This window comes from Lissotriton helveticus, chromosome 5_1, assembly GCF_964261635.1.
Source record: "Lissotriton helveticus chromosome 5_1, aLisHel1.1, whole genome shotgun sequence".
In the NCBI taxonomy this organism is placed as follows: Eukaryota; Metazoa; Chordata; class Amphibia; order Caudata; family Salamandridae; genus Lissotriton; species Lissotriton helveticus.
In genome coordinates, this window is record NC_136065.1 from 830,070,347 (window position 1) to 830,097,477 (window position 27,131).

The window sequence follows — 27,131 nt, forward strand, 5'->3', positions numbered from 1 at the left end:
GAGGGACTAACAAGCCTATGTACGAATCAGAAGCCAGCATTTACGAAGGATAATGACACAAGCCAATGACAAATATGGGTGGAGTGTGGGCGGGACTTCCAGTGCATACTCCAATACAGCATGTCTCGCAGAGCGAGCAGCGCATAGGCGCTGCCGCTAGGCTCGAACTAAAAAAGCAGGAGCATGACTCAGGTGCAGCACCCCTACGCGCCCTGTGCCTCAGCAGCATGCACTTGCTTCTCCGCTCTCCTTGCCTAGCTTAGGAAGAACGTCTTTAGGTGTAACCGCTCAGTCCTGGTGCGGCCAACTGCGCATGTGCAGTCCGTACACCTATGCAGAAGGGACACCCTGGAGCGCTGCCAGTGGTCTAGTCAAGAACTCGGCCTCGGGAGGTAATTACAGCAGCAGATCTTGCCTATCCCAAGTACAGGTTTCCAGACAAGGGCAGCCAGGGCAGGGCATGCAGTCTACAGCTCCAATACACAAGTCTAGAGGGTTTATATGTTGCAGCAACAACACCAACCTGGGCAAATTACTTAATGCCCCATTACTGGGAAAAAAAGAATCCTCAATGATATGTCAAAATCGTAGAAAGCTACTAATACGAATATTTTTTCTTTTAAAAGTTTGAGCCTCTAAGAATTGTGCGCCTGGGGCAACCGCCTCTGTGGCCAACCCACACTACGCCACTGCCGGAGAGTCAATGGCAAATTACATTAATTACCACGGTTGACACCCAGTAGCCCAAGTAGAACTATACTTACTTCTTTAATACCTTTTTTGTTGATGCAGTAGAAGTTATTTTGGTGCTTTTTAGAAGGTATCTGTAGAGGAGATATAAGTTTAAGAGAGATAAATTAGTAAATGACATTTTGATATATTTTTTAGTGAAGAGTATAAGTAGTGTTCTATTCTAAATGGTGTTTTACTTATTTAGTTCTGTTGTAAAGTTTCTTTCTGAAATGTAAATCTGCTTTCTGGAAGTAATCCGGCAGAGTCTCCTCTTCTTTTTTCTGTAGAGTTGTACTTTGTATTATTTGTAAAATTTTGTTGTTTATATAGTGTTTGTTTAATTGATGAGTTTATTTCATTGGTGTATTTGATTAGTTTGTTCTTAATTTTTTTAAAGTTTCTAGCAGTTAGTTTCCATATATGGGAAACGCTAATGAAGAAGTTGTTAGTGCTAATTCTTTTTTTAAACATATTTCTTTGCTTAGATATGTTTTATATAGTTAATAATGTTTAATTTTGTATGTGTTATATGTAATAATATTTTATGTTAAGTATTATGATGTGACTTTAAAAGTTTTTATATTTTTATATGTTTCTATGTTATAATAACATTGTATAATAATTATGTGCGTAGTTATTGTTTATATAGTGAAAATACGTTTTGGGGTTGAAGATATGTTCATTTTAGTTATTTTTCAAATGTCGATAATTAAATAAAATCGATAAAATTGCTGTCTATATGTTAGTTTTCGATATTTAGGAATTTTAATGTTTATTAAAGAAAGTTTGATCATTTTTTTAACGATATTTGTGTTTTTGATAATTTAAACAATATATTTTATTTACGATATTCTTGTTTCGATATTTGTGTAATCATTTAAATAAGTATTGGTAGTCGATAATAGTGTAATCGATCATTTGGTGCCGATATTTTTGCATTTCGATATTGTGCTCATCGATATTATGTCAGTGATTCCCAGGATTAGGTTAAGTTGGACGTGGCAGGGCTCAAATCTGCAATAGCCAACAAAGAAGCCATGTAACTCTTACAAAGAGGCGACATTCTATGCAAACAGGAAACATGGCTGACTATGCCCAGCCCCATCGAACCCAATCCACACATTGGCACATAAGAAGACTCTCTTTGGAAGACCTATTGGTGGGTTTTCTGTCTTCTTAAAACTAAATCTGCAAGCAAGCGTTGTTTGTGTTTTTGCAGGCCGATTTATTCTGTACACTTAAGATGAATTGGAATCCTTGCACGGGGAGTGTGCGGCTTCAAATGAATTTGTTCATCTGTCCTTTCAAAGACCTCCTCGGGTGTCTCAAGGAAGAGAGTCTGCCAATGGTACATGACCTTCAACTTAGCAGGATATAATAGCATATACTGTATGTGGAGAAGTGTGGCTCAGTGGTTAGAGGCTGCAGACCCGGAAGCTGAGATCGACCGTGGACCAGGGTTCGATTCCCCGCCTCGGCGGGTCTCGGGCTCAAAATTCCACGGACTCGACAATTCTCACTCTGGTGCCTACTCAACTCACGGGGTCACACTCTGCGACTCTGGGCAATAGCTTGCTTAATCTCCACTACTGCCCCTCGCAGCGGGATGCCTGGCTTTCACCTTGTGGACACCCTGCTGGGGTTTCTCACAGGGGAATACCAGGACGGGTTCCCTAAGCAAGCGCCGGGACGCTTACGGGCAGCTGTGCGCTTTACAAGTCCAGCACATTTACATTTACATGTTGAGGTCACAAAGTCTGTGTGTCGCTGCTAAGAATGAGTGCAGCTATTGCTGCACCATCCTGGTATAATCGGGGAAGAGCATGATGGTGTGATTTTGTAGGAGATTTTGATCTAAAGCCAGGCATGCTTGAGAATGGAATGTCTGTCCAGATAATTCAGGAGCTTCTTGATGACATGGCGGAACCGAACTCCAGGCAGAGGGTACTGTACCAATGCCCTGTGGGCCCGCTCGATAAGAAAGCAGGATGACAAGGACCCTGGAGGCGTCAAGGAGCAGAGCCATTGGTCAAGAAAGCGTTCCATTGAGGGACCCTCACTCCCCTCAGGTAAGCCAACGAACTGCAAGTTATTGAGGCAAGTCCTGCCCTCAGCGTCTCCACTATTGAAGTCAGGAGCGCTGGCATCGGCAGGCGTCGGGTGCTACAGGGCGAAGCGCTACCAAAGGGGATAATGGACGGAGCGTTTGAGCAAATCAAACACTCACCCCCAGTCAATTGATCTGGGTTTAATCCATCTTCATTCTTTAGCTCACTCCACCACCCAAGTTCAGATAGGGCCATATACAAATAAGTCTGCCCCTGTGCCTCATGGGAACAGTCCTGCCCCAACTGCCAAGCCATGTTTTCCCTGGACCGGAAACAAGCATCCTGGGACCGGTTTCAGGTTCAAAACCCTCATCAGCCAGGCTATCTTGAATCCAGTGGCAAAGTGAGCTTGGGACCCACGTCTGGGCATACCCTGCTAACTTTGGGCGAACAAAGCGATACCAAAGGGGATGATGCATGGAGCCTTTGAGCAAATCAAACACTCACCCCCCAGTCAACTGATCTGGGTTTAATCCATCACCATTCTTCAGCTCACTCCACCACCCCAGTTCAGACATGGCCATATGCAAATCAGTCTGACTCTGTGCCTCATGGGAACAGTCCTGCCTGAACTGCCAAGCCATGTCTTCCCTGGACTGGAAACAAGCATTCTGGGACCGGTTTCGGGTTCATAACCCTCATCAGCCAGGCTATCTTGAATCCAGTGGCAAAGTGAGCTAGGAACCCACGTCTGGGCATACCCTGCCAACTTGGGGCGAACAAAGCAATACCAAAGGGGATGATGGACGGAGGGTTTGAGCAAATCAAACACTCACCCCCAGTCAACTGATCTGGGTTTAATCCATTATCATTCTTTAGCTCACTCCACCACTCCAGTTCTCTCGGCCCCTAACCAAGCAAGGGACCTCTTCCGTCGCATGGCTTTGTGTTTCAGGAAAAATATTCCCTCATCCAATACAACTATAGCACAAATTAACCTTGGGTCTGAGTACGCACAAAAACAAGCTGAAAGGTATCAGGTATATGTCTCATCAAATCTCCTCGGGGGGAGAGATCCCTTTTCAGGATGAATACCCTGACCCACGTATGGTGGCATGCTTCATCATATGGGTTTCTCCTCCCAGTGGGAACGCCTAGTCCCACTGAGGGCTACAACTTCCTCAATGTGAGGAAGGAGCTCTGGGATAATTTTGAAGGTAGCGCAACACTACTAAGGATGCTAAAATACCATATGTATGAGGTGTGGTCGGGTGAGGACGCAGTGCAATAAAGTAAAGATGTGAATAGTGATAGTGAGTTAAAACTACCTAGTGTGAACAAAACAAAACCTTTATTCACTTGCTCGCGCTGGTAGGATTAAAAAGCAGTGCAACAAGCAATATAACTGATAAACTGCTATGTTTAGAAAACGGTTTACATGTTTCAGCCAAGGTGATCTGTGTAAGTATCTAGGCTTTCTTCATGACCACTAGAAAAATAATGCTGCTGCTAATAAAGTGAAAAACAAAGAAATATATAAATAAATATATACAGAACCAGCATTCCTATGTATTGTTTGTTAGGGTATTACTGGAACTATCTGCAGATGTGAGACAAAAAGGGTTGGGGAAGACATAAGCGACAAGTCAATCAAACATGAGTATCAGTGCGTGTACATTCACAAGTATTCAATATATCCTTGAAAAGGGCGTATGATTACATAAAAATGTTTATGTTAAGAAGGATCTTCTTCATTACACATTCATATCACTTACCCTAGGGTATAGGATTGATAGCTACACCTCTACCTGGCAACAGCTTAGGGAAGAGGGCCCGCTCTGTGACGGATACAAATAAGATCATGCGTCACACATCCTGACAACTCAATGTGGACACTGATCTGTAAAACTCTGTGTATTGGTGAGTCCAACACAAGTGGTCTGGGTTAAGTGCATGGGAATATATTAAAAAGTGGCATTCATGGGGGGCCTGACGCACGGAGCCCATTGGTGTTACTGGAGGGGTAATCCGGGGGTACAGGTGGCCTAGCCCGGCGGAGGGTGTCCCCGACCTCCGAAGAACATGACCAGAGGCGGGAGTGGCAGTGGATCCGCGAAGCAAGGGCCCATCGATAAATACACGGGGCCGAGCGGGGGAGCTGGAGACGCTTGGGGCCAGAACAGCCAGGGGCCAGACTATGCGGCACTGATGGCGGCGATCACCCAGTCAAGGGATATGCTGGACACGAAAATAGGTGCAGTGGGTGCGGATGTCACATTACTACGTCAAGACCTGCGGAACGCAGTGGCGCGCATCACGGAGGCTGAAACCAGGATCTCGGGGGTGGAAGATGATGTGGCGACACTTAAACGCAAAGTGTCCGACATGGAGAGTGTCCAGAAGGGTCTGGCCCTTAGAGTGGAAGATGCAGAAGGACGGGCCCGGCGCAACAACCTTAGGTTCGTGGGATTCCCGGAGGGCTGTGAGAAGGGCAACATGGAGCGCTTCCTAACCCAATGGCTGGAGAGTTGGCTCCCTCCCGAATCTTTATCACAATGCTTTGTGATTGAGCAGGCCCATCGGGCTCTGTTACAGAAGCCGCCAGTTGGGGCCCGTCCCAGGCCAGTGATAGCCAAATTATTGAACTACCATGATTGGGATACCATCCTGAGGGAGGCGAGGGCGAAGGACTCTCTCATGTGTGAGAATCAAAAAATCATGATATTCCCGGACTATACCAGGCTTGTTCAACAACAGAGGCAGTCGTTTATGGCGGCCAAGGCACGCCTCCGTGCTCTTAAGCGTCCCTATGCCCTGCTCTACCCGGGCCGCCTGCGGGTGGTGTTTCAGTCTCGGGCCCACTTCTTTGACACCCCGGAGGAGGTGTTCCACTGGACTGACGAAACTGTACAGCAGAGGCCACATACACCGCCGGGTCATGACTCGGACTCCGCCCTGGGCGGATCGCAAGCACAGACCGCGCGGATCTCGCGGAATAGGGGGAATTGGAGGTCCAGGTCTAGGAGGCGCTCTGATCCGGGGGGACATGTGGATGGTGGAACGGCTGTCCCGGAGCATCCGCTCACAGATCCTTGAACACTCGACCAACGAGAGGTGGAACTTTGGTGTTTATGTACCCCCTTGGGTGTAAGTGTAAGAGACGCTTTGCCGAAGTAGCCATTGGGCCGTAAGGGGCATCAGCGACAGTTACCTAACAGTGAACACGAGGTTATGGGGCAATTGGGGGTGGGGAGATAGATCAGGGGCGGGCCTCCTCCGTGGGCTTCTAGCTTGTTAGGGGAGGGAGTTGGGTGAATGGGTAGGTTATTGGGGATCCATTGGTGTGGACGGTCTCGGGTCCTGCGTTTGGGAACTGGGGGCTACCCAGGCAGCGACAGGAACTTCCGTTTTTTTTTAGGTATGGGGTGGGGGTTGGGGGGGATGGGGGGTGGGGGGGAAGTTGGAAAGGGAAGGGGGTTTGGTCTGTTCTGCACGATACATTTGAGGTCTCAACAATGGCTGTGTATACGTCCTCTAGGCCCGTCTCCGGGGCTCCTGGAATGTGTCCCCCTGAATGGCGGCTGAGGGTACCACGTCGCTGACCCCCAGGGCGTCCATGCGGATACTTAGCTGGAATGTGCGGGGAATGCTTGACAAAGTAAAGAGAGGAGCAGTCTTGCGATGGGGGAAAAGGGAAGGTGCGGATGTCATGCTGCTGCAAGAGACACATATGCTAGGCAACAAAACACTTAGTCTACAGCGCTATGGCTACCAACAGGTTTACCATGCTGGGTTTGCTAGAGGGTCCAGGGGGGTGGCCGTTCTGGTGCACTGCAGGTTGTCCTATTTCCACACGAAGCAGTGGGTTGACCCGCAAGGCAGATACATTTTTATTAAGGGAATGATTGGTGAGGAGCCCCTGGTACTGGGGAGCGTGTATGCCCCGCCTCCTTTGCAGTGGTCGCTAGTGGAAAAGTTGTTTGCGGTGTGGGCAGAAATTCCTGAGGCTCTAGCGGTGATCGGGGGGGAATGGAACGACGTCATGAATTGTCGGATGGATCGCTATAGACCAGGGGGTGGACAGGCAGCGGACACACCCACTAGACTGGGCGATATGGTGAGGGGATTGGGCTGGGTAGCCGCTTGGCGGTATCTTCACATCCAGGATCGGGAATATACATATCTCTCGGCAGTCCATAAGTCCTTTTCTCGATTAGACTGTGTGTTCGTCCCTTGCGCGGCAATCGGTAGGGTGAAATCAGCGGGTATACTACCTCGGGGGCTTTCAGACCACTCTCCGGTTGCGGTAGATGTATGGCTGGATAAAGGGCGGCAGCCTTTCCGGTGGCGACTCTCCACGAGGCACCTCCAACAGGAAGATTATAGGAAACATATGAGGGAAGCCATAGCCCACTACTGGGAGGATAACGTGGGTTTGGTGGCTGATGTTGTGACACTCTGGGAAGCCCTGAAGCCCACACTGCGCGGGATAGACATCGCCTGGTGTGCAGCAGCTCGTCGGCAGCGTAGAGAGGAGTTAGTGAGGGTTGCAGCACAGGTTGAGACCCTAGAGGGTCGCTGTAGTAGAGCAGGGGAGGGTAGAGAGGTGGGGCAGCTATTACTAGCACAACAGTCTTATGCGTCCTTGTTACTGGATGATGCTCAGCAAGTGTAGCTGGCGACACATAGCAGAATATATCAGTGGGGGGATAAGTCAGGCACTATACTCCACAGGCTCTGCCAAAACACGCTACAGGCGCAGGCGCTACCTGGGATCACGGATGCGGCCGGGGTCTCGATTACGGACCCCAAAGAGATAGCGGATAGCTTTGCACTATATTATGCCGCACAATATGCTCAGCGGGAGTACCTCCCAGCGGAGGCAGTGGATAAGTTTATTGTGGACTTACCACCACGTGCAGTGTCGGAAGAAGTACGGGAGCGCCTTGAACTCCCTACAACTGCTGAAGAGCTAGACAAGGTCCTTGGGACAGCTTAATACCGGAAAGGCACCCGGGCCCAATGGGAAGAAATACCATCTCCAATTGGAAACACACTACAGGGCTGCGCTGGAAGCGGCTAGAGAGCAGGGTCGCCTTCCGGCAGATTGGAGACATGCTGAGGTTGTGGTGGTCCATAAGCCGGGCAGGCCTCCGGAGAGACATGAGTCTTACCGACCTATCTCCCTCCTCAATGTAGAAGCGAAGATACTGGCCAAAGCCCTGGCGAACCGTCTCCTCCCTTATATAACTGAGCTGGTCCATCCGGACCAGGCTGGGTTTATGCCACATAGGGCGACAAGACATAATATGCTGCTCACATCGCAGTAGAGGCGGTGAGAGGCACTGGGGAGCAGGCAGCGCTCCTGTTGGTGGACATTGACAGGGCGTTCGACTCCTTAAGCTGGGTCTATTTGTTTGCACTGCTGCCACTTCTTAATCTAGGGCCCCGTTTTTGTCATACCTAAAACTACTCTACACGGACCCCACAGCTTCGGTGAGGGTGGCCGGGGTCACGTCTGCCAAATTCCACATACGGCGAGGTACTCAGCAGGTATGCCCCCTATCGCCGTATTTGTTTGCTCTGGCCATGGAGCCGTTGGCGGCGTGGGTGCGCATGGACGCACAGTTAAAAGGCTTTGATTGGGATGGTGGGCCATCAGATAAGATTGCGTTGTAGCAGATGATGTCCTGTTTTTCACCACTAACATTAACAGGTCGGGACCGCGTGTCTTGGAGATTATGCAAATCTTTGGTGAAGTGTCTGGTCTTTACTTGAATCCACGTAAATCCACCCTGTGGGTGCTGGGAGACCGTACGGGTATCGGACCGTGGGCGGCAGCATTGCAGGTGGTGGCGGGGGGCCTTCAGTACCTAGGAGTGTTCCTGTCTGAATCTGCTGTGGTCTCCTGGGAGTGCAATATAGTGCCGGTCTGGGACCGGGTCCGAACGGAGATAAAGACGTGGTCCCGTATGCCCCTTACTATTTTTGGCCGCTCCGCAATCTTTAAGATGGTTGCTCTCCCACGTCTGTTATACCAACTGCAAATTCACCCTCACCCGATTTCGCCTCATTGGTTTAGGTAAGTTAACTCAGTGTTGGGACACTTCCTTTGGGCGGGGGGTGCGGCACGGGTGGCGCTGCGCACCTGCTTTTTATCAACATACTGTGGTGGGTTGGCGACGTCTGATATACTATCGTATTACCAGGCCTCCCATCTGTTGATCCTAAACGAATGGTGGTATGGAGGTAGGGGAGACCCGGCATATGCTCTTGAGCGTTATCTTATGGGGTCCGATACTCTCCATACTATATTGTATTCGGCGCGGTTGAGGAGACGGTTGCCGCAGGCTACCCAGGTAGTCTTTCAGGTTTGGAGGCAGGCGCTGCGTCGCGTGGGATGGTGGGGCACGTTGACGGAGGAGACCCCCCTGTGGAGTAATGGTCGCCTCCCTGCTCTGGCGTCCCTGCAGGGCTTTAGGGGTTGGGACTCTATAGGTATTTCAACATTGGGGGATGTTATGTCCGGCACGGTCCTTAAATCTTTTCAAGACCTTAGCGAAGAATATGGTATGCCTTGAACCCAGTTCTTTAAATACTTGCAATTCCGCCATGCCATAGCGCCTAGTCTGGTGGGCCTAGACTCATTACCTGAATTTAGCCCAATAAAAGCGAAACTATTTATGGGGGACCTGGACGACAAGAAAGTATTCCGCATTTACCAGACCCTAGTCACACATTGTTCCTCTTCCCTACACAAATTAAAGGAATCCTGGGAAAGGGATGTCGGAACGTTAGAAGAGGAAGATTGGCGGGAAGCCCTTAAAGCTCCCCGTAGTGCGGTTATTGCAATACGCCTCAGGCTCATCCAATTTAAATACCTACACAGAGCGTATTATACTAGGGAGAGGTTGTGGCGGGCGGGCTTGATTGCGTCTCCTGATTGTTTGAGGTGTGGTCGAGAGGTGGGCACCCTGCTTCACTCGGTATGGAATTGTAGTGGCCTGGATAGGTTTTGGAAGGGAGTGTGGGGCTGTTTGTCTGAAGTGTTGGGATGGGAACTTCCAAGTACTCCTAAATTGGGTCTCTTGCATGTCCTGGAGGGGATGGGGGGTAATATATATAAAAGACATCTGCTGCTTTTGGGCCTCACCGTCGCCAGGAGAGATGTAGCCCAAGCTTGGAAAAATACACGAGCACCTCCAATAACGGTGTAGAAGAAGGGATTACACTTTTGCATGGGGTTGGAGCGTCCTGTCTTTGAGGCCCGGGGCTGCCCTAGGAAACACTACAAAATATGGAAGAGGTGGGTGGACTATAGGGGCCTTTGGTTGGATTCACCGACGGAGCATGAGGATGTTTCTGAGATGGGAAACGGGGGCCGCAATTGAGGAATTGTATACACTGTTTTGTATGTGAAACTGTTTGGAAAAGAGACGATCTCGTGCAGTGGGCTAGGGAGGGATCCGGGTGGGGGGAGTTGGCAGTTGGGGGGGACGGGGACAGGGGAGGGGGGCCGGTGGAGTTAAAATGAGATATGGATTGCCAGTCAATAGATACTGTTGATTTGTTTGCAGTAGTCTCCTGACTGTGGAGAGCTGCACCTCGGATACAATCGATCAATACAAATTTTGTTTTGAACTAATAAAAGTGGCATTCATCAGTATCCTGATGTCTCTGGGTTCAAACCAGGTCATGTTACAATCTGTTCCATTAAAAAGGGCCTTACTCAAGGTTGTTAAGGTAAGCACCACTGTCACATAGCCTTGCAAATGATGGAATTTAGAAAAATTGTCTGCTAAAGTATATCTAATGGTCAATGTCAAGTCATGCAGGCTGACTAAAGACCAGTCGTGCTTGCTATGAAGTGCCAAAATATCGACAGGAAGGTATGCTAGCATCAGCCAAAGAGGGCTAACCGCTTGCATGTGTCTCTAGTTTTGTTATCGTAAAGAACTGATCTGGAGAAAAGCCATCCAGTTCTCTGAGCGTGGCATCAATAGAAAACATCAGATGCCTTTAAGCGTGACACTCACCTCTCCTTCGGTACCCCGTCACGGTACAGAAGCTGTGGCCGGGGGTGACCGACGGAGTGGCACGGGGGCTCTAAAATAGTGCTAATTCTGCATTGTCAGCCCTTCGCGTAGTGATAGGACCTCTAGGTGGCTAGCGGGGAAGCTTGTCCGAATTCTTGCATAGATGTTACGCGCATGCACGCTGGGGTATAGAATCTGTTCAGTGAGCATGTGCGCTAGTAGTCCTCTTTTTCTGTGCTGCTTATAATGTCAATAAAGATATATACAACTTCAAAAACTAGCGCTAGTAAGGATTCATCTAACCATTAAGCAAGCAGAAGAAAAGCTCACTTATTTTGCAAAATGCACGTGTTGTTCCAACTCCTTATTGTAAAAAAGTTAAACTTCTTCAAACACCCAGTTTTTGTGCACAATTGCTGGAGTAAGCTGACCTTTAGGCACGCAGTACACAATCCTTTCGTATTATACATGGTGCGTTTGTATGACCAAGACTCTTGATTTTTACAGACTAAAAGCGAAACATTCCAACAATTGTATCGCCTGATAGCAATCTTGTAATGTTGACAGGCAGCTCGTTATTGTCAGTAAGGAACATGAAATCAAGTATTGTACAGCATTCTACATGGAATGAGTCTCATAACCAAGTGTAATGTATGTCCATGAGTTCTTGTCCAACTCATTAGTATGTGTGCGGTATGTAAATAAGTTCATAATTTTACGTGACCAGCTGCTCTCGTGTGACATTCTATAAAACCATGCCAAATAACATTTAAGTTTTAGGATATGACAAACAATACATAGGATTTCTGGTTCTGTATTGTAGGAAGGTGGATATCTTACTGTATGGTTACCCCAACTTTTTTGCCTAGTGTTTAGCTGTTTTTTTACTTAGTTGGCCTGGGATCCTGCTATTCAGGGCCCCAGGCTATCTGCTCTCTCTGTAAAATGGACTCCATGTACTTTAGGTACATACCTAATTGGATATTGGGTCACCTTGTGAGCCCCTGTATAGTGTACCACAGGTACCCAGGGCATAGGTGCATCCAAGGCCTACCAGGGGCTGCAGCATGTCTTATGCCAACCCTGGCTGGCCATCCAAATTGACACAACTGGCTGATCAATCAGCTGGGGCAAGGTCGTGTAATCACCCCTTGCTTAGGTATAGTATTCCTATACCTACCATTATATATAGACACATATTTACCTATAAGTCACTCCTATGGCAGGCCTTAACAATCCTGGAGGCAGAGTGCTTGGTTTTATGTGAGAATGTGCTCTAGCATGAGCTGAGCCTGTCTGCAGCTTTCGGAACCATGTCCTTATAGCTGTTCTATGATATAGCCATACCATATACTCTTAAGTGCATTATAATCCTCTCGGTTATTGCTAACTTTGGTTTGGCTTTGTCAAAACATGTCGTGTAAGGTGTCATACGCTTTTGAATACTACCCCCCACCAGTTCTGGTGGCGGGGGTAGCATTCCACCTTTCTAGAGGTAGAAGACATGTAGTTGTAGCTTTACCCGGTTAAAGTTAAACAGAGCCTCAGCATCACAAAATGGATGCTACTGCCACAGACACAAGTCTGACCTCCTGCTGCTGGATGAAACTCCGGCAGGGGAGGCCTGGACAATAGGTTTCCTGTCTTGGGAGATGCGAGCACCTCCCCAGACAGGCTCTTGTGTATTGGGGCAGGGTGGGTTGAATGAAATGAGACACTGCCTGGGGCACACAAGGTGCCCCATGCATAGCCCGGTTCAAACCAGTTGCTGGGGCACTCCGCCCCAGCTCTGGCGGGAAACTGGACAAAGGGAAAGGGGTATAACCACCCCCTTCCCTGGTCCCACCCATAGGAGGGACCTAGCAGGTAATCCAGCCCCTCAAATCAGTATATAGGTAGGAGCTGAGTCTAGAGACTTTAGATTATCCTGAACTGAAACTCTGAAACGAAACTCTGGACCTTCGACATTCTACTGCAACTAGAAGACTGAAGATTCTCCCTTGTTGTCAAGGAGTGACCACCCTGTGCAAACAGGCACCACCAGTAACTTGCCAGTTTGCTTCGTCGACGCTCCAGCCAGATCCCGACAACCTAACGACGCAGCCTCTGGACTTCCAGACTTCTCTAATCCCGACCCACATCCACAGCAAAGCTGAGACCCATGGCGGACACGAGAGATGTGGGACCAGACAACCTGCAGTACCTGCTTTTTGCTAACTGTGCAGCTTCTGAGGTGTCCTCGAAGTTGTGCCTTGGGACCTAAGAAGCCCAAACCCCGAGCAGTAAATGCACCGAAGCTCAGCCCTCCACACTCGAGTGCCACATGGGGCCTTTGCCTGCATTTCTCCTTGACGCGTCTTTGCGGTTGCTAGCCCGTTGGCTAGTTGCCCTCCTGAAGACATCACCTTGAATCAACGCTGCTTGCCTGGTTGCTCTGGGCTCGCTCCTGCTTTCCTGCAAAAGGGAAGCCCCTCAGACCTTGCTGGTCTGAACAAGAAGCCGATCTTTACATCCTGTGTGGGTTGCCTTTGCCAAGGCGTGTTGACTCCGATCCGGAAGCCGATACCGCCAACAGCGAGATCCTTTGTGGGACAGTCCGTATCCAGCTTCTGGTCATCGTCGATGCCTCCTGGTCCACGTGGCTGCATAGACAAGCTTCACTTCTTCACCTGATTGCATCTCAACATCGCCTGGTTCCGTCCTGGTTCCACCCTGGTCACTGGCTAGTGACCCAGACTCTGTCCCCTCTGCTTTCAGGTTCTTCACTTCCTCGATCCGCCCTTGGATCCACCCGGACATCATCCTCCTGGTCGCCTGCAGCATCTTCTTGCAGCTCTCCATAGGATTCGACGACGAAACCCGACACGACTTGACACCTATACACCCGGCTTCCCTGGGTGAGGTAACTCGAGTACTCCGGTGCTCCCGTGGGTATTAACTATCCAAGTGTCCTACTTTAACTGGGTTTTCCCGTAGTCCACCTGGAAGGTCCGAAATCAACTAGTTTCTAAACTTTACGTTCCCATTGAAAGTCTATGAGAACCCGTGTGTGTGTTTAGACACTGCACACGCCTCCTGTGGGGCTGATTTTTGAAATTGGACAGCACCCTTCAGAAATCATGCACCATAGCAAAACAGTTGTTTAGAAAAGAACATACAGATGAACATAGTATTCGTTTTCCCAAACGTTCACAAAAGACACACAGTGTTGTGACTTTGGTTTTCTTTCTTTTATTCAGTTTTTATTCTTTCTTTTCTTTTTTTGATAGTTGCAAATAGCCGACGCGTTTCGTCCGTTGCCGGACTTCTTCAGGGCTATACAAAACACATACAAAAACATATATTACAAAAGTTAATACATCACACAGTTTGTCTATACAAAGACACCCTAGACCAATGAAAAATAGCAGAACCAGAATAGATCAAGGGGTCCAGTCACTAATTAAAAACACATATTACAGACATGGGAAAACATTTACATTCCATATTAAAAGAATATACAAACAGGATAACAGAGATGCAATCAGTTTTATAAAGCAGTCAAAGCATATTTCTGTCATCACGATATATGACATGGAGTGCCCTAGCTGTTTGGTTTTTGGAAAATAATGTCTGTTTGTTAATATAAGCCATAAAAATGAACTTTCAATTAATGATGATAGCTTTAAAATACACAACATTGTTATTGAAAGAAAAGCACGTCTTCTGAAGAATACCTTCAAATAATCTTTCTGATTTTGCTTTTTCACATACGTCCCGGTCAGGTTTTCAGGGATTTTCTATTATTAATCTGTTTACAAAATCACCACAACATATAGCTCCTGTGGGGCTCCTGCTTCCTAACCTTCCATTACTCTGTGTAGCCCCACCGATTTCCAAGGCCCTAGGCCTATTCACCTGTCCTGAAGTGGTTCTTATACCACTTCTTTAGTATATGGTTCGCGAGGCCCCTAGGGCAGAATTGTATTTGTGTAACTTAACGTATGCTTATTAAGTAACTTGTGCTGTATCTCGAACTCTGACCTCATAAAGAGTGCAGAGAGGTTGTGTTAGAAATAAATACATATATATTTGATATATACCTTGTGTGGTCTCCTTTCATTTGGTATTCAAGGGGTTATTATTGGTAAAATAATTGGCTTCACATGCTCTCTGAAGTGTTAGCCTAAGACTGCTTTGTCCATGCTACCACTAGGATAGCTGGTCTATAAGGTTGACTTTACAACCATCACCATAAGGGTTGTTTGGACTGATACAGGGTGCCCACTAGAATAGTGGACATCACATATCAGGCCAACTTCTCACATGTATATATTTATATATATATATTTCTTTGTTTTTCACTTTAATAGCAGTATTATTTTTCTAGTGGTCTTGAAGAAAGCCTAGATACTTACACAGATCACCTTGGCTGAAACATGTCGACCGTTTTCTAAACCTAGCAGTTTATAAATTATACTGCTTGTTGCACTGCTTTTTAATCCTACCAGTGCAAGCAAGTGAATAAAGGCGTGGTTTTGTTCACACTAGGTAGTTTTAACTCACTATCACTATTCACATCTTTACTTTATTGCGCTGCGTCCTCACCCGACCACACCTCATAAATATGGGATTTTAGCATCCTCAGTAGTGTTGCGCTACCTTCAAAACATCCCAGAGCTCTTTCCTCACATTGAGGAAGTTGTAGCCCTCAGTGGGACTAGGCGTTCCCACTGGGAGGAGAAACCCATATGATAAAACATGCCACCATAGGTGGGTGAGGGTATTCATCCTGAAAGGGATCTCTCCCCCAGGGAGATTTGATGAGACATATACCTGATAACTTTGAGCTTGTTTTTGTGCGTACACATACCGAAGGTTAATTCCCCGAACCATTTATGTTTACAAGATGTTATAAACAAACTCTCCATTCCGTCCTATGGGGAACAGGTAGCCTTGCAATAGCAAAAAATGAAATTGGCCGTAATTCGCTATCAGGACATGCCACACACACACCTGGGCATGTCCTACCTTTCACATACTCTGCACCCGGCCCACAGGGGTACCTTGGGCCTACCTTAGGGATGGCTGACATGTAAGACATGGGAAGGTGAGCGACTGGCAAGTGTGTGCACTGGCCAAGTCGACATGGCAGTTACACACTGCGCGCAGACTCCGCAATGGCGGGTCTGAGTTACCTTTTCAGAGCTACTCAAGTGGGTGGCACATTCAGTGTTGCAGGCCCACTAGTAGTAGTTGATTCACAGGCCCTGGCACATTCAGTGCACTTTACTAGGGACTAACAAGTAAATCAAATATCCAATCATGGAAACACCAATCCATAACACAATTTACCACAGGATCACTTGCACTTTACCACTGCTTGGGTTGCTGCCAGTAATTTACTCCCTAAAAATCAAACAGAGTTTATTAAAGGCATGGGGACGATTATTAATATTCAAATGCTAGTTCTTATAATGGAAATGGCCAGAAGCCGTAAGATGAACCTTCACTTATGTTTTATTGATTTTAGCTCAGCTTTTGACACAGTGCACAGAAATATTCTTTGGAACAAATTAACGAAAATGGGAATCTCACCGAGTTTGTTGACAGCGATACAATTGCTATATACTAATACTTGGACAAGAGTAAGGTTGGGCCAAGGCACAGTTTTGTAAAAAAAAATGGTGATAAGGGTTGGGCTGAAGCAGGGGTGTGTTTTGGCCCCAACCTTGTTTAACTTGTATTTAGCTGAGATTTCATCAAAGCTTGGTGAAATTAATTCTCGTTCTCCGACTGTTGCAGGTTTTAATGTTTCACATTTACTTTATGCCGACGATATTGTGGTTTTTTTTGTAAAATTTTTTATTAACAAATTGGCAAAGAAAAGAAAAACATCAGGTGGGTCAACAGTTTCCTCATTGATAGAATTAAAGTGTCGCTCGTACAGAATTACACAGACAATATATAAATCATGGATCACGGGGATTCCTGCTCTTCCGCCTCTACTTGTCGCACCGGGGGTGCACAAATCTCTCCGCGGTGGCTATTCCAGGCCCCCCAGACCTTTCCCCCACTTCTCCGGACAACCCCTGGCCACATATACTGACTTTTCCCTAAACATACACCAATTCATGTCCTCCGCCCATTTGGAAACCCGGGGTGGCTGGCTGGCTCCCCACAGCTGGGCAATATTTTGCTTCGCTACCATGCATGCCAGTGTCACCCATTGCTTCCCATACGAATTCAAGTCCGTGCGTTCCCACACATTCAGTATACACCTCCGGGCCTCTGGTCGTACCTCCTCCCCCAAGGTATCCCGTATCTCGTCATACACCTTCGTCCAATATTCCTGTACTTCCACGCAGTGCCACAGAATATGCATAAAGGTGCCAGGCTCTCCACACCCCCTTCGGCACTCTCCCTCCGCCCCATCCATACCAGTCGAGGCCCTGTAATATATGACCTATGCAAGATCTTTAGTTGCACCAATCTAAGTCTCATCTGGATCGCCACCACCCTCTGGGAGGAAATCACCTCTATCCAGTCTTCGTCACCTAGTTCTATCCCATCTACACTCCACTGCTCTCTGATAGTACCCAGTGGGTCCTCCATATTATTAATAAGCTTTTTGTATATCAATTATATAGTCTTCTCAGGGAGGTACCCCTCTAACACTCGGTCCTCGAGAGGCGAGGCCTCTGGAAGGGTGGTGCCTCTAGGTATGTGTGTGAGGAGGGCATGTCTAACCTGGAGGTATCGATAATACTCACTATCATGTAGGCTGTATTGCTTTTTGAGAGAATTGAATGTGTGTATTGTGTCCCCTCCCCATACATCCTTGATCTGAGTAATCCCGATGAGGTCCCACTTGTCAAATCCCTTAGACTTCCACAAGCTCCCAAGTCTCTCAGAATTCCATAAGGGGGTGGCCAAGGCTAGTTTACCTTCCCAGGTAAGATATCTATTAGCCGCGTGCCATGCGTGGACTGCATGTGCCGCCGGAACCCAACAGTGAGAACCGCCTGGGCCCGACATAAAGCGCCCTGGTGATCCGGCATCCATAGAAAGCTTCCCTTTCAATGGCACTCCACCTCTGTTCCCTGGGGAGTAGTCTCTGGCTAAGGAAGACTACAGACTGGTCTAGGCCCTCTTCGTTCAGTTATGAGAGCACCGCTCCCACTCCATGCTCTGAAGCTTCTGTCTACACGGCAAATTCCTTGGAGAAGTCAGGTGCCTTGAGCACGGGTGCCGTGCACATGGCGGCCTTCAGGGCATCAAAAGCCTTCTGGCAGGACTCAGTCCAGATCACCTTCTTGGGCTGCTTCCTGGAAGTCAGCTCTGTTAAGGGGGCAACAATGGTGCCATACCCCTTAACAAACCTCCTGTAGTGCCCAGTGAGTCCACCTCTGTCTGGGTCTTGGAGGGCTCCCAAGCCAGAATGGTGTCAATCTTGGGTTGTAGGAGTGCCACCTGGCCACTTCCTACCTGGTGTCCTAAGTACAACACCAAACTCTGCCCGATCTGGCACTTACTGGCCTTGATCGGGAGGCCTGCCCTCTGCAGCACCTTCAACACTTCACCGAGGGGCTGCAAGTATTCTTCCCAGATGGAACTGAACACTGTAATGTCATCCAGGTAGGTGGCACTGAAATCCTCCAGCATAGCCAACACCTGGTTGACCAACCTCTGAAAGGTGGCAGGGGCATTCTTCAACCCTAAGGGCATCACCCAGACTGGTAATGTCCTTCTGGGGTTGAAAAGGCTGACCTCTCCTTGGCCCCATCTGTTAAGGCAACCTGCCAGTACCCAGATGGTAAGTTAAACGTGCTGAGGAACTTGGCAGCTCCCAACCGATCAATAAGCTCATCAGCTCTGGGGATGGGGTGTTCATCAGTCCTGGTGACGGCATTGAGCCCACGGTAGTCAACACAAAACCGCAGTTCCAAAGTGGCACCAGGTGCAGCAGCCTTTGGGACCAAGACCACCGGGCTGGCCCAAGGACTGTTCGAAGGCTCGATCACCCCTAACGTCAACATCTTAGAGACCTCCTCTTTAAGGCTGGCCTTGACGCGGTCAGTGAACCTGTAAATCTTGTGCTTCACAGGAGGGCTGTCACCGGTGTCAGGGAGAACAATGGGGCAAACTGTCCCAACAACTGGTGACAGTCGCTCTGCTCCTCTGGAGTCAGGGTAGGGGAGAGGATCATACCTTCCACTGACCCATCGCACTCCTTGGTAGACAGGAGGTCTGGGGAGAGGTTCACTCTCCTCTTCCACCCCATCATCTGTCGCCAAGAGCATGCTCACTTCGGACCTCTCGAAGTGGGGCTTGAGGCGGTACACGTGGAGGACCCTCAAAGGGTTCCTTGGAGCCCGCAAACCCACCAGGTAGGTGACATCACTTTTGCACTCCACCACCTCAAATGGCCCAGTCCACTTGTCCTGCAAGGCACAAGGTTCCACTGGGGCCATGACCCACACTTTTTTCCCAGGTTGAAATTCGACCAGAGTGGCATTCAGGTCATACCACTTCCTCATTTCTTCCTGGCTTGCTTCTAGGTTTGCCTGAGTGAGTTTCCTGAAGTGGGCAGTTTGGTTTCTGAAGGCCAGTATGTAACTGAACACATCCTGGGGAGTTTTCCTGGGAGCTGCCTCCCAGCCTGCCTTCACCAAACTCAGAGGTCCTCTCACAGGGTGACCATACAGAAGCTCAAAGGGACTGAACCCAAGATACTTCTGTGGTACCTCCCTGTATGCAAAGAGAAGGCACAGCAAGAGGACTTCCCACTTACGCCTCATGGGTTCCGTTAGACCCTTAATCATGCCCTTCAAGGTCTGGTTGAATCTCTCCACCAGACCGTTACCTTGTGGGTGGTGAACTTGTAGGTTACACCACACTTCTTCCACGGGGGTTGCCATATACTTGGATATGAAGTTGGTCCCCCTGTCAGGAGCCACCTCTCTGGGGAACCCTACTCGGGAAAAGATCCCCTTCTACACCCGGCCCACCACTGGCGCCATCGTTGTCCTGAGAGGGATTGCCTCCGGGTACCAGGTGGCATGGTCCACCAAGACCAAGATGTACCTGTTGCCCATGGCTGTGTTGGGATCCAGTGGCCTAACAATGTCCATCCCTACCCTTTCAAAGGGCGTACCAACCACTGGAAAAGGTTAGAACGGAGCTTTGACCTTCCTTCCACTCTTACCACTTGCCTGGCAAGTTTGGCAAGACCTGCAATGTCCATCTGACTGCCTTTGCATTTGTGGCCAGAAGAAGTGGGTGACAAGCCTGTTAAAGGTCATGTCCTGCCCCAAATGTCCAGCCAAAGGCACACCATGTGCCAGACCCAGTAGGAAGGTCCTGAAGCACTGGGGCACCACCAGCACATGGGCTGACCCAGGCGCAGCGACTTTAGGCTCACTGTACAGGAGATCATTCTCCCAGTAGATCCAATGTGATCTGGACTGATCACCAGCTGCCTGATCTGCAGCCTGCTGCTGCAGACCCTCCAGAGAAGGGCACTCCTTCTGCTCCCAGCAAAATTCCTCCCTGGTGGGACCCACTTCTTGCTGCTAATGAGTCAGCTCAGAGATGTCCCCTAGTTCAGCTACCTGCTTCCCTGTAGGCACCGGGGCGTCCCCCTCAAGGTCCGCCTACTTTAGGGGCCAATCTCCCTCGCCCCTGCCCTTTCTCTTGGCAGGGACTTGGGCCACTGTTTCAGGCTCTAAGTCCTCTGGATCACTCTCTCTGGCCAACATTGACCGAGTGGACAAGCATGCCCACTTTGGCAACCCAAGCTTCTCCAAGTGAGACCTGAGCTCAACATCCTTCCATAAGGACTGCTCCAGGTCATTACTTAGCAGAAAATCTACAGGCATGGAAGGGCTCCCAACCACCCTCAAGGGACCTGAGACCCCCCACTCGAAGGGAACCTGCGCCACCAGACATTGACGCTCTGAGTTGTCCACCACAATTAATTGGTAGAATGCCCCTGGGACTACCTGCTTCTCAGAGAGCAGGTGACACCGGACTGAGGTCACACTGGCTCCAGTATCTCTGAGAGCCTCTACCCTTGTCCCATTGATGGTCACCCAGGTGGTGTATTTCTTTGTGTTAGGGGGCACCAGGTTTCCTGGTACCATCTCACTGTTCCCTAGTGAGATGAGGGTCATTTCATCGGGGTCCCCACCCTCCTGTGGGTCCTCCTCCTCCTGGGGGATAGGAACCTTTACCCTGGGTGTTAGTTTGTGGCCGTTTCGGGAACTCCTGTGTTTTACCCTTGGACCCTCCACTTTTCTGCTCGGGACCCTGCCCACCTTTGGCTGAGTCTCCCCTGTATGCTTTCCTGTGGACCCTGGTACTTACCCAGCGGTTTGCCTCCATAGCAAGCTTCCTAGGGTCAGTCAGCTCACTATCATCTAGGTGCTGGCACAGATCTGCAAAACATAGACTAGATAAGTTCGTTTTTATTGTTTGATTAATTAAAATCATTACAATACCCCCCTGGAACAATAAAAGAATTACATAGGCGATAACATTTTCGGTCTATAAAAATACACATCACTTTTTTGTTATAAAAAGAACATGACGATAAAATTCAGATATAAAAAGGTCTTACGATGGCAACTTAAAACTCGGAGCAGCTATGTTAACAAGATGCGACCCCTTAATGGTGGTGTTAGTGTCACTTTACATAATGTTATTTTGGATCTCCATCGGCTTGCCTTAGAAGTCTACTAACTAATTTCATGTATTTTACTCCTCGGCATGCCAGGATGTACGACGTGCGCGCTAACCAGCGTATCACCGCTTGCCTGCTGGACCTAATATTCAAGGCATTAAAGATTGATTTCATGTACTGTCTCCTTTGGTCTTGGACGGCGGGACAGGCACATAATAGATGGATTAGGGTTTCTTTTTTGAAGCCGCATAGTCGGCAGGACTCTGATTTAAAGGTCTTTTTCCATGAAGAGTATAAGTCCTTTGAGTCGTGCACACCCATTCTAAACTTTATGAAGCTCATTTTTAGCTGAGAGTTAAAATGGGCAGATAAGTATGCTTGCAGCTTTGAAGATCTGTAGGAGTTTATGACTGTCCACCCATGCCGCCTCTTGGTGAGCGCCTTTTTGTCCTCCCACAAAGATTTCTTTCTGGCTGCGATATTTACTATTTTTCCAAAGCTTCCTCTGTCCAGCCCTTTGTCCCATGCTGTTTGTAGATCCATTTCGGCCAGAGAGTCACTCAAAAAGCTTCCCCAGGAATTTGGAGTTTCCAGCTCCCTCTGGAGCTTAATTTCTTCCCAGCATAGACTATTCAGAGTGCCCGGGTCTGAGGAGAGAAATGTGTTGCAAAGTTTTATAAAGCTGCTCATTCCCCGGAACTTCTGATGCTGGAGGCCGAATTCCAATCTGACCTGGGAGGGCGAGGCACTTTTTGGCAGGTCAAAGACAGCTTTGTAGATCTTTGTCTGCAACTTGTTCAATATGTGCGCTTCTTTGCCGCACCAAGGTGCCAAGCCGTAGGACAAACTGGGCTGGCTTTAGGCGGCCATTACTTTTAGCAGATGGGAGTAATTTGGGCAGTCCATTTTTTTGCGTAATAATCTGTAAGCGAAAATTAATGATTGTGCCTTGGCTTTTAGGGCTAGTTTATGTTCTTTATGGGTTACTCCCTGCCCGATTATTACGCCCAGGTATTTATATGAGCTGAGTTCTTCAACATTTGCCCCTTTGGCCGTCCATTTGAACTTGGATTTTTTACTGTCCACTAGGCGGATGATTTTTGTTTTCTCTTTATTTAACTCCAGCTGTTCCTTGTCCAAATAGGCTACAAGATTGTTTATTGATCTCTGTAAACCGACTGGGGTTTGGCTCAGCAGAACTATGTCGTCCGCATATTGTAGGATGGCAACTGGTGTGTTGGCCAATTTCGGGGGTGAGAGTCTGGTTTTTCAATATGTGGTGCAATATCAGATAGGAACAGGTTGAATAAGCTGGGGGCAAGGACGCAGCCTTGTTTCAGGCCTCTTTGCGTATGAATGCTTGCAGTAGAACTCAACCCATCGCCCAGCTTGACTCTTGCCCAGGTATCCATATACAGAGAGATTATGGCATTAAGAATTGTGCTTGGCAGACCCCATGCGTTGAGTTTCTTCCAGAGCTGGCTCCTGCTCACTCTATCAAAAGCGGATTTGATGTCCACGAAGCAAGCAAACAGTCGAAGTTTCCTTTTTTGTGCTTTTTCCGTTAGAAGGGCTAGGACGGCAAGGTTGGATATAGTGCCCATTCCTTGCCTAAATCCTGTCTGGAAGGTTGGAATAATGTTTTTTTCTTAGCAGGAACGAGGCGTACAGTTTTGCTTCAACGTCTATCAATGAAATTAGTCTATAATTTCCCGGCTTGCGGTGATCTCCCTTTTTGAATATGGGGTGGATGATATTCCCCTTCCAGGAAGCCGGGATGTTAGACTCAGTGTAGATCTCATTGAAGAGTGGGGTGAGGATGGAAGACCACAGCTCTGGGTTGTTCTTAAAGATTGCATTGGGGATGCCGTTTGGCCCAGCCGCTCCCTCAGACTTTAATTTCTGTATAAGCCCTCTTAGCTCTTTCGCGTTAGTCAGGGCGTTTGGCTCGTTGGTAGCTTGCTTAATCTCCACTACGGCCCCTCGCGGCGGGATGCCTGGCTTTCACCTTGTGGATACCCTGCTGGGGTTATCTCACAGGGAATACCAGGACGGGTTCCCAAGGCAAGCGCCTTGATGCCTTCGGGTGATACGTGCGCTATATAAATCGCAATACGCAATACACAGTTGGTGGGTGACTCTGGTTGTAGCGAGCTACCTTCCGCGTGATCCGGGGTGGGGAAGGCCTGAATTTCTTTCTGGTCGGGATCTTGACCGTGGGGTTTTTCTTCGAAACCCATCTCTGCCCTATTATACAGTGATTGCACATGGGCAATCCATATGTCTGCACCAATTCCTGCTTCTTGCCGAAGTTTTGGGCCGGATGTTAATTTATTTATTATGCCCCAAAAATCACTGCTATTGGGTTTTTTTACTGACAGATAGTAATTGCAGCCAGATGGACCCTTTGTACTCCCCAGATTCCTCCTGTAAGTAAGCCTTAATGAGTGCAGCTTCGTTTTTTCAAATTTTTTACCCTTTTTTTCTGTTTGTAGTTGGAGTCGTATTTCTCTCAAGATCTCTCTTTTTTGATTTCTGAGGTCTTGGTTGAACCACGGGTTACTTCTGGTAACCATTGTTGTGGTACGTTCCGGGGCGACTGGAAATTTAAGGACTAAAAACTGGGCCAGCTGCTCCCAGATGTTGACCCAATCGTTCTCTGCTAGGGGGCCTTGATTATCCAGGAAAACCTTGACTGTCTCCTGACTAGATAAGGGCTCCCATGCAATCAAATTGGTGAGCCCCTGAAAATCTTTCACATTACTGCCCTTCACCCAGCCATCCAACGACCGACAAAACCCATCCACACATTCCAACAAAGTGTTGGCATCAGACTTCTTACTGGACCTGAACTGATCCCTGTACTTTTCAGGAGTAAGCAAAAACAACAGTTGATGGACAGAATGCAGAACAATGTCATACATTCACCCCAGTACAGAGATCTGGGCCTAAATCCATCATTCTTTTGCTCACCATGCCATTTCAGTTTGAACCCAGCCATATGCAAATCAGTCTTGACCCTGTGTTCCATGGGGGCACAGGAGTGAGACCATACTTAGTGAGAAGGGCGTCCTTCATGTCGGGATAGGTGAGGTGATACACCTTACCCAAAGCTATTAAAGTATCCCTTGCTTCTTCTGGGAAGAGAGGCCACAATCCTGCTCCCTAATTATCCTCAGGGACCCCATTCATGTGTATCGCTGCCTCGTAACCCTCAAACCACCTTTGTATGTTATCCCCCTTCTTCAATTCTTTGCCTACATTCTTAGAGATGTGCACAATCTGGTCTGCCTGTCTTGACGGGTTGCTGCCACCATCTGAGCTGGCTCTACTCCTCTGATGCAGCTCCTGTATCCTGAACTCATGCTCTAACATCATCCTTTTCTCCTCCATGGCTAACTTAAGCTTCTCCAGTTCTACTGCAACTCTCCCTGCCTCCCACCTGCCCTCCAGCTCTCCTGGGGACACGCCACTGCTGCCTGGCCTGGAGGGTTCCCCTCCCCTAAAAGCACATCCGCCACAGGAATAGACTCCTCCGCCTCTCCACTGAGATCACCAGACTGCTCGCTGGCATGTCTGGCTGCTACCCAGGCCCTCAGCGCCTTTTGTAGCTCCTCCTTCCTAGTGAGACCTCTGACTTGGACTTTTAGGTTTTAGCAAATTGATTTAAATTCCCTAATATTGTAGGATTCCAACTTATCCTCCTCAAAGGTAATTTCCAGGGATGCAACAGAAGTTGCTCTTGATTCAGGAATGATGAAATAGCAAGTTCAAACTGGCAAGATCAAAATATGCCAAAAAGAACCAATATGTGGCACATCATGGTCTGCCAAATGGTAGTAGTGCACACCAATCACTGTAAGTCAAGTGCAAATGCAAGTCCTAGCCTCACCGCTCACAACCAATGTTAGAAATTGGATTTCTTGTTTTTTTTCTTTGAGAACAATTAGGAAGGTTTCCCGTTTCTTCTCTCTCCCCGCCTTGAAAATCATCGTGCTAGCCTTGGTATTGTCCCGTATTGATTACGGCAACGTAGTCTATAACGGGGCTCTCGCTTATGCGATCCACCGCTTGCAGCTGGTAATGAACCAGGCTGCGCGCCTGATTCATGGCCTCCCCAAATACCATCGGGCCAGCCCACTATTAAAGGCTCTACACTGGCTGCCGGTGCGGGAGCGTGCTCTCTTTAAGCTCGGCTGCCTCACTTTCCAGGCAAGAGCAGGGACTGCCCCTAAATTTCTTTGTTCCGCTGTCATCCCTTATCTCCCCGGCAGAGAGCTCCGCTCTTCCCACGCGGCCCTCTTAGCCATCCCTCGATTTAAGAAACTGAGGGCTGGCGGCGCGAGGTTCGCTGTTTTGGCCCCTACCTTTTGGAACTCCCTCCCTGTTGCCCTCCGCACTGTGCCCTCTTATACCCAGTTCCGGAAGGATCTTAAAACTTTTCTTTTCATTAAAGCCTATTCTGTTTAATTCCCTCCCTCTGCTGACATCCTCTGTTATCGCAATAGCGCCATGAAACCGCTAGGTAGAAGTGCGCTGAATAAATGCTTTTAAATTCAAATTCAAATTCAAATTTTTGGTAGGCTAGGGCATGTTCCAAAACCAGGCAGAAACCACCACTCTAGTCAGGATAAGGGAGTTACACTCCTTTAAAATAACCCGTGCTCACCCCCTTGGTACAGTGTAAGCACTACAAAAGGACACCACACCAGTTTAAAAACATATTCAATATTTTTATATACTTAAGACAAGACCAAACATGATAAAATCCACAAAACAGTACTTAGAAATCTTCAGTTATCAAAATAACCTTGAAAAACAGTTCTTTGAAGTTGATAGCTCCGTCCAGGGCTATTAGGCGTCATGAACATACAAATCCAAACAGTTCTGGCTGACCGCGGCGTCATGGGCCAGCTACGGTGTCGGGAAGCCCGCAAACAGTACCTTTTAGAAATGCAGGGTGTCGGCGACCTCTTGTTGAGTTTCTGAAAGCATGGCCTCCACAGGCTTCGGTTCCCTAGGTCGGTGTAGGAGTCGTCGGGGCACTTGAAGTCACACGTGTTGCAGATTGAACTCCTCTCTGTTGAAGTCAAAGTCAGGAGTGCTGGCGTCAGCACGCAACGGGTGCTGTGGGACGAAGTGCAGCGGTGTGGCGTGGGGTGCCCTCAGGTCACGGTGCGGGCAGCGGCTTGGTGGCAGCGTCAGATGGCGTCGCCAGTGAGAACAGGATCGTGGTGCAAAGTGAATGCGGTGCTCGTCGTTGGGCTGGCAGGTCGCGGTGCAAGCAGTGGCGTTGTCGTTGCTTGAGCGCTGTCGTCTGGAGTTGATGGGGCCGGGGGGCGGTAGGCCAAGGCTGCGGTGTGGGATGAGGGTGGTGCGTTGTGTAACTTTACGAGCGGTACCCTCGAACCACTGTGCAAGCTGCGGCGGCAATTTCGGCATGGAGCAGCATCGTTGGGGAAGCCAAGGCGTCATTGTGAAGCTAGGCGGTGCAGAGTGCGGTGCCTACAGGTCGCGGTAGGAGGAGCGGCTCAGTGGCGGGGGCAGTGCAGAGTGCGGTGCCTACAGGTCACGGTAGGAGGAGCGGCTCAGTGGCGGCGTCAGCAGGCAGCGCCGGTGAGACCAGGGTTTTGGTGCGGCGTTGCGGTGGTG